At 39.5% G+C, this 9,065-nt stretch overlaps 1 protein-coding gene across 2 annotated transcripts in view; it reads right to left on the bottom strand.

Annotated features, from left to right (window-relative positions):
* The window catches only part of scfd2 (sec1 family domain containing 2), a 181,870-nt gene that overhangs the window by 170,734 nt on the left and 2,071 nt on the right, over nucleotides 1–9,065 (bottom strand). The gene's annotated exons all lie outside the window — the stretch shown is intronic.

Raw genomic sequence — 9,065 nt, 5'->3', positions numbered from 1 at the left:
CGGCAAACGTGAAAATCGAATTTGGTCGAGCTGTTTTTTTTTTTTCTTTGTACTGGAACACAATAATATATACACTTTTACTAGTTTATTGAAACTAGTTTATTGATCAAGACGGCATGCAATCCACTTCAATGAGACTGAAGTAAAACAATACTGCAATGAAGGTTTCAATGTATTTTTTTTTTTTTTACAAATTTAAAATTGAGAATATTTATATTGTTTAGGTATCATTCTGTAAGTTCTGATTTGCATTTGTTTAGCTGCTCCGTAAGATGTCTTTCACAAACTATTCTCCAAGAACTGGTCTTCACAATGGAACATAACGCTGCTTTCGCTGATACCAGAAGAAGCCTAATATTGCACAACTTTACAAGATCAGCTTTGCTTTCTGGTCTGTTACTTTACAGACATTAATGGTAAAACCAAATAAATAAATAAAAAGTGGTTGGTTTCTTGCAAACATGTAAACATTCTCCTACAGGAAAACACAAATCAGAGCAGAGAAAGGGAGGACATTGAAGCAGAAGGCCTGACCTTGACTTTCAACAAATGAACGCAGCACAACAGAGTGTGAAGTATGAAGCGAAGAAGAAGAAACGCATCAAAAAAGGAAATGTCACTGGCCAGTTATCATTCCTCGAGTCGTAGGTCACATTTTCAGCAGATTAGCGCATTCTTAAGTGGTTATAGAAAAAAATGTACTTTACGTGACAGCATGCTGTTTACAGGTCTGAATACAAGCTCTTTGTGGAAACTGAGGACGTTTTGCCAGGCTGGATACATTTTCTAAAGTGATGTCATTTAAGCCTGCTCTGACTCATGCACAGTATGCTGCAGTAAAGTTAGAATGACCTGACATGGCTGTTCAAGCTTATGATTAACGTGAATTTGACATGAAAACCAGCTAAAAGTATGGTTTTGACCAAAACAGCCAGGTAATACAAAAGAATGCAAGAAATATATAATGTAATGTGTGCAGAAATGCATAAAAATTCAGAAAACAAATTCTTTTAAGAGACATACACCAAAGACAGTAACTAATCTAAAATAATAATTAGTTAATTACGTTGACCTTGATCTGTGGAATCGAAACGAAAACATCCATACAGCTGACTTGATAGGCCTATCACAATAACAAATTTAGCTATTGCCATAAACGATAATATTGTTGTTTAGAGACAATTTTCAAGTAATATAATGGTAATGGCATAATAATGCAAGAACACATTCTGAAAGAGCAATAAACTTTAAATTCTAATGAATACTGGAACAGGAAGACATTTTGAACATTCAAAATAAATAAAACGACAAATAAAATGCATTATGAAGTCTCTGTAAACAATATTGTCCTTAAAAAAAGAGCTAGGTGAGACCAGAGCACCAGACTAAAGACTTATCATCCAGTTTTTGGTAGAAAGAGAGAGAAAAAATAAAAACGATAAATCATGCAAATGTAAATGATTGAGTTTGTTTTAATTTATCATACAATTAACTGATTTATTGCTTTTTGTGACAGACTTATGTATTTGTACCCCTTTAATTTTTTTTTAGGTTTTCACACTTTGCAAACAAAAATGTTCATGAGATTGTATGATAACCCAACACAAAGTAGAAAATTATCGTAAAGCGGAAGGCTAGACGTGTGGCGCTAAATACAGAGCAACCCCAGAGGAAAAAAATCATTTTGAGGCTGCAGGTGACCTGAAAAAAGGTTGAGGTTCACTTTCCAGCAGGACAGCAACTCTTTACACAGTGGCAAAGCTTCAGCGAACTTTTTTTTTTAGATAAAAGTAATCCCATGTGTTAGACTTTGTGCCAAGACTTTGAAAACATCACTTCATTCAATCTGAAGGAACTTAAGCCCTTTTGAAAGAATCAGAAGAAGCATTGAATCAGGATAGCTGAATGCATACACATGCCACACTTTTCAGATTTTTAGTTGAAAATCTGTTTGCAAACTACGCGTCATTTTTCCGCCTTACAGTCGAGGGCCTGCTTTGTGTCGACCTACCACAATGCGTCGAAGTTTGCTGCTGCGATGTGACAAAAGCACGAGGGCCATGAACACTTCTGCGAGGAGCTAAAGTTAGAAATCATTTTTTTGCAGCAACGGCAGATGGGTAAAACATGTGGCAACATGAAAGGATGAGGAAGGAGGTGCAGTAATGTTGGACCCCTCTTCCTCTCATGTGTCTTGGCTACTTTACCGTTTCATCTGAAATCCATCAGCAGGCACACGCTCTCAAGGAAAGGGGCTGGAGAAAGCAAAGTAACATCTTCAGGGGCGCTTTATCAAAGTACTGAATAAATCTGCGCAAACCTTTCCAAAGGAGAAAATGTGCTCGGTAGTGCAAATCAAATCGCAGCTGCAGAGGACGGCACATAAGACAGAATAGGTTACGTTATCTCCGTCTCGATGGGAACACGGAGTACAAGATGTTCAGGTGAAAGTAATCTGCTTGATTTATGTACTGAGGGTTTCAGTTAAAGACACCTTCCAGATTGGAGGAGGGAGAGCGGGATTGGGCGGGCAGCCAGCCAAGAAAAAGGCTGAGGAAACTTTGCAAACAAATAAAACATAAACACAGGAACAACGGGGGATGCCCTGGCTTAGCTGGTGACCGCACACGCTAACAGGAGACGCAGCTAACGACCAAGAAGGCCGAGGTGAACACGAGGTGATGATGAGGCAGCAACAGCTGAACGAAGCTGTTAATATCTTTAACAAATACGTGGCCTGCAGTTGCAGCACCTGTTGATTTTCACATGAAAGATCAGGGATGATCCAACATGCGCCAGGCATCTGCAGCTGCTGTTGACCTGGGCAACAGAGGCGGTAAACGTGTTGGAGAAAAGTCGAGGAATGGACATCATACAAGAAGGAGTTGGCCCAGAATTGGTCAGTTACTAGCCTGGTCAATGTTTTTCTGAGCTATTCCGCTCGTTTCTCATCTCTTTTCATTGCTTCATCTGGAATTTCTCCCATTGACTTGGACTTCTGCGGTAGAGTTTCAACAGGGCCAATCAGCGAACAGGAGTTGTGAACGATGCTTTCTTCACCGTTTAAGAATTGCAGTCGGACTGAGGTTTTAGCAGCCAGACTAAGTGAACAAAGAACAGAGGAAGTGTACAAAGCTGGATATTATCAAGCTCATTATAATTTACTACGTGATTAATGGATTATTGTGACAGGCTTACAAAGAGACTGTTTTTTTACCAGGCTAGTAAATTATGAGGTCAATGAAACAAGAAGTTTCATTCAAGTCGTTGCTGAGTAGGACGTTCGAGCAAGCTGCGTAATGGGCTGGCCTTCATCCCAGACGTCGTCTTTGGTCAAAATTAGCATCCTTTGTAGCACTGGCGTTCAAAAGTGCTTGTCCTCTCTTCAAACAAACCTGCTACTTTATGGAGTGCTTCTTATCCACTCTGTATAACACACATTGTAAGCATAATAACAGAGCTGGGTTGCCAATGAATAACTTCAGTGACTTAATTCAGTTGTTTAAGCCACTGTTTCATGTCTAAGTAGAAGAAAAACAACTACAGCACTGTTGGGAACCACAGCCGAACCAACCCAGTCGCCTTTCTCATCCTCTGTAGCGTCAAAAAAACAAAACAAAACAAAAAGAAAGCGGTCAGCTATCCACGAGCGTCTTTCATTGGTTCCATCCTTGCCACACTCGACTATCTCTGTTGTTTTTGTTCCTTTTCCCACATGAACTTTCTCTAAATAAAATAAAATTTTTTAAAAAATCAGGAACTTTTTGTTTCCCAGCTAAGACAGAAAAAGGTGTTTTTCCTCCTTCTTGGTGGTACGGAGGCAGGATATGCAGGCTCGATTTATGGAGAAGATTTTTTTTTTTTTTTAATGGCAGGGTGGGGTCAATGTCTGTGTCTGGCTCCCTTCTCAGCAGTTCCTGAGGGAGACCCAGAGCACCTCGGCCACCCATGCTCTGCTCTGCCCACACTGCACACGCTCCAACCTCAGCATCAAGGTCCAAGATGGACAAATGACGGGTCTGCGGGGTTCAGCTGGAGACTGGGGGAAACTCTGTGCCCTCTGCCAATGAAACTCAAAGGTCCTAGTCTGGATGAAAAAAGTGGCTGTGAAGCCAAGCACAGCAAATTACACAGACTGGGCTGGCAGGCACCTGACCACAAAGATAGACACACACACCCACCCACACACACACACACACACATAGATTAAAAGAAAAAAAAAGAAAACTTCCAGTGCCACTTTCTTTGCACAGATTGAAAAAAAACATACACCTTCTGATTGTATTTACTAATTAAAAGACTATCTTATGGTGGAAGAGAACAAAATTCATCCATAAGCAAAGTGTGTGCATGTGCAAAACCTTTCCCACACACACACATGCACACACACAAAAAGCACACTTTCTCTCTGGCATGATCACTGCAACCACAGAGTGCAAGTCAGGTTGTAGGATTTGGCATATCCTCACCAGGTTATGAAAGAGAATACAACAGTAATTGCAAAAGTAACTGTGGGGTCTCGCCTGCAGAGCTAGAGTCAACAACCACCCACAGAATGTTTAAGACACGGCGATCTAGAAAAAATATCCTGGAATTACCGAGGGAAACATCATACAAAGAGGGTCAAACTAAGCCCGCACCTAATATTTAAAGGTTTAAGATGGTCTACACTCAAAAACCTATTAAAAATAGTCTTGCAAATCATTGGGTGTGTAAACATCCAGCAGGAGGAAATTCATTTTCTGGGGCCAAAAAGGGGCTCCTGTTGTTCATAGAGATCAAATCTACCAAGAGAAAAAAAAACAACAAAAAAAAAACATTCCCCCTTAAGGAGTGGGGGGGGGATCATATAAAATATTGCGAATGAACACCTTCAAACTCGTACAAAAGCAGAGCGTCGGCTTTGCCATGCTGGAGCGATCAACGTAAACGGTGCCTGTGGCGAGCGGCGCACTGAGAGGGCACTTAAATCTAGCGGGAACTGGCCGGTGTTCTTTCTGACTCGGCCTCCGCAGCACTTCAGCGTCTGAAGCATCTGTGATAAGGCTCGACTGGCCCATCTGCTCTGAGATAGCACTGGCAATAACGCTCCTGCTGATCGGCTCCAATCTGCACTCCACACAAACACTTCTGATTTGTTTCTGTGCTATGCAGCCAGAATATTAACAACGACCACACTGGGTGTGTTTGTAGGTAGTGGCTGCCTGGACGCCATCGGACACTTAAGAAAGTTTTAAATGTTAAATTATCACAAAAAGGCTGAAAACGGTCATTATTCTCTTCCTGAGGTTTAAAGTAGTTTCAGTGAGATTCCTCAGACAGGTTTTGTGAAGCAAGAAGAAGGGCATCCGTATGTTGCTCTGCGCCGCCCACTTTAAACAAAACACAAATCCGCATATTTGAGATGTTGTTTTATTAACATATATTTTTATCACTGAAAACGGAATGTAACAGGTTAAAAATCTAAATAAATTCTGACAATTTATGGAGACCTCAAGCTAAACGCATTTGTGAAAAATTAACTTTTGCATAATATTTTTTTTCTCCTCTGTCTTTTCCCAGTGCTAAATCCAAACATCCAATCAGAGGCAGGAGGACGGTCTTAATGCTGTCAATCACAAACTCGTGTGGTGCTGCTCATTCCCCCTTGCTCTCTGCTATGCTGCAGCTAGCATAACTCGTTATGAATGCTCAGTCTAGTTAGCACAATGTTAAATGAACTGAACTTATAAAGTACTTTTCCAATCATTTTGACCACTCAAAGCACTTTACACTAGAGTCACATTTACACTCACCAATGCACATTTGTGCACCAATACGCAGATCAGTCTGGTGGCAGCTGAAATCAAACCAACAACCTTCTCCTCACAAGACGACTACTCTACTCACAGAGCCACAGTTCACATAACAGAGAAGAGAGAGATGACTGTTGCTGCAAGTTAAATCGGCTAAAAGCTTTCCTTAGAGGCTACAACCTACAAATAGGAACAAAATTCACTGTTTTTTTGTTATGTATAAGCCTTTGAAACATCACCATGGTTACAGTCAATCCATTGCAGCTTCAGCCACCACACTTTTCCTCCAAGTCAAAGTCTTTTCCTCTAGCAACCACATAAAGGCCCGGAGCCCGACTGGAACACATGATGTAGGGCTAAACGCTGCCATCAACAACAGCCCCACCGCAGGCACTTAACACATGCACCTGCCCAGGCAAGAGCACGACGACTGGCACCCCATGCTGGTCATGTGCTGCTTCATTCAGTCACAGAGGTGCAGCTTGGGCTGCTGAATTCTATTTTCCGCCCCGGGCAAGCACACATGTGGCCAGTAAATTATAACGTGTGGTTTGGTTCGATGATTAAATCGGATTATTCTTCTGTTGGGAATTGGTTAAGGCAATATCTGCCATGAACTCCTAAACATAACTCATCCTGGGTGGCACTTTGACCACAATGACAATATGCAGACGACTAAAAGAGACGGGAAAGGAAAAGCTGCGTCATTAACGGGCCTGAACTGTATGTTTAAAAAGTGTTGAGAAGATAAGAGGAGTAAACAGTCATACACAGAGCATCGGAGCTATGCATAGATAAACTTTCCTGCTTTTGGCTGAATTTCAAAACCAGATTTATTTCATATATGATAAATGAGATGCTAACCATACAGGAAAAAACCTGTATCAGGGTTTCTGCAGGTTGCACCAGCTCAAATTTAAGACTTTTTAAAAACCGTTATGAATGAAATTTAAGACCTGTACTATGAGAAAAAAGTACAAAAGAAAATTACATACTTTATATTGTAGTAGTGCCAAGCTTTTTTTTTTTTTGCACAGAATGCATTGCGATAGATTTACACTTACCCATGAGAAGCAAAAAGCTAGCTCGCTAACTAGCAAGGGTATGTTAGCAGCTAAGCGGTCTGTGTGCGATGCGACTCCAACATTTGCCTGACAGAAAAGTCCAGCGAGAAAAATAAACTACATTGTATATATGAGAGTAACTAGCCCTGTCGCAACACAATTTAAGACCTGTGATTAACATAGTTTAAAAGTGAATTTAAGACACTTTAGATGCATAAATTTAAGATTTTTTTTAAAAGACTTTTTAAGGACGCGCCTGTGCAACCTGTATATTTTGGTTCATTTGATATCAGAAAATTTGGGGGAGGGAGGAAGTACATTTACTGACCACTTCATAAGAATTATTCAAACCCCTTGGACTATTTTATATTTTGTTCCATTCTGAGTGTGCGTTTCAGGGATTTCCATGGGAGAAAAACATAAAAAATGTTTCTTTGAAAAATAACAACAACAAAAAAAATCTGAGTTGGAAAGAAATTAAATTAAATAGAGATAAAAACGATCCTTAAAGAAATAGTTGCAAGGGGGAAGACGTGCTTCTTTGCAAGTAGGGAAAACTTGCTTTTTTTTTGTTTGCCACAAGTACTGTACGGGTCAAATGAGACCAAAACTAAATTTTTAGCCCACATGCAAAACATGATGACTGGGAGAAAACCTACTCTGCACACCATCTCTGCATGATGATGCAGTGGCGGCTACATCATCATGCTATATATACAGATAGAAACACAAGGGATTGGTTTAGTCCAGACCTTTATTTGTGGCGTGATTTTAAAAGTGATTTTTCAGAGATGCTCTCAGTGCTAGTTTGCAAAAACGAAAGGGCTTAATATTCAGGATGTACATGTGAAAAGTTGGAAAAATGTAACTGCACCAAAAATACTGACTTATGGGTGGGCAGAATATACACACATGCATCCTTCTGTGTTTGTCTCTACCACATAAAATGCCAATAAGATGCGTTTAAGTTTATGGTTGTAACATAAAACATGGAAAGCTTTCAGTGGGTATCAACACTTTTGTGGGAGAATGTTTGTGTTTCATTTCTCCTTCTGTTTATTCTATGCAACAGCGATTTCACAATGAATCTGATAAAAACATAATAAATTTGCATATTTTACAAATTGAAAAGAAGGTGAAATATTTACTGGCAGCGAACCTTGAGATTCTTCTCAGTCTTTTAATTTTCAAACACACAAAAAAAATGGACCGATCAGAAATGAAACAAGACGAAACATGATTATGGCTTGGAAGCTTTTTTATTATTTATTTATTCTAAATATAAAACTATGGTTTAATGTGGTACTCTTTCCCTAGAAATCTAACAAGTCACCTGCTAATTGTCGCCCTCTTCGTTAGACGATGTGGTGATTAACTCTGTAATCAAATCCCTAAAGTTAATGACAGAAATCATGCGAAAGGACTGGAGCTTCACAGCAATCACACAAGGATTGTTAGAAACCCAAGTAAACTGGAAGGTGAAATCAGCTCTAGCTTTAATTAAAATCACAGAAAGTGGTGAAGATGACGATCACATTTACAACTATCAAGGCTTCTTAAAGAATTTAATTTGGACAAAGTTAGTTAAAACTGGCTGCTCATCTGCATAAAAATTAACTCCATGAAGATTTCCAGTCTGCTTTTAGAGTTAATACCGACACTTTATTTTGATAATAATATTAAGGTAAAATGATATTAAGGCACACAACTGTTATTTTGGAGGTTCGATTTATGTGTCTCTATCTACAGGGCCATATCAAAAGACTTGGTGGACTGGATTTGGCCCCCTGGCCTTGAGTTTGACATATATCCCATTCTCCCATTGGGTGACATAATCACAAAACACCCAGGTTTATGTGTCTGAGTTTCTGAAAAGCAACTTGCCCTACAGAATTGTCTCAGAGGTATAAAATCTGGAGTGAAAAATAATTGTTTCCCCTTAAATTCGGAGAAATCTAAAGTCATGTTGTTGTTTCTGAAAAGCTCCCTGATTCAGTGACCAGCCATAAAGTGCAGTGGAAAGAACCTCAGGGTCATTCATGACCATGACATTCATTTTTATTACACACATTAAACTAGACTCTCAAGCTAACAGCTTTACAGTGTTTTTGTTTTATGGGATTTAAAACCACCTCTGTAATATCTATCTATATATATATATATATATATATATATATTTTCATCAACTTCCCTCTGTAAATGAATA

Source organism: Poecilia formosa, unplaced genomic scaffold (assembly GCF_000485575.1).
Source record: "Poecilia formosa unplaced genomic scaffold, Poecilia_formosa-5.1.2 Scaffold37, whole genome shotgun sequence".
Classification (NCBI taxonomy): Eukaryota; Metazoa; Chordata; class Actinopteri; order Cyprinodontiformes; family Poeciliidae; genus Poecilia; species Poecilia formosa.
The sequence above is the reverse complement of the archived record's forward strand: the minus strand, read 5'-3'. Positions and strand labels throughout refer to the sequence as shown.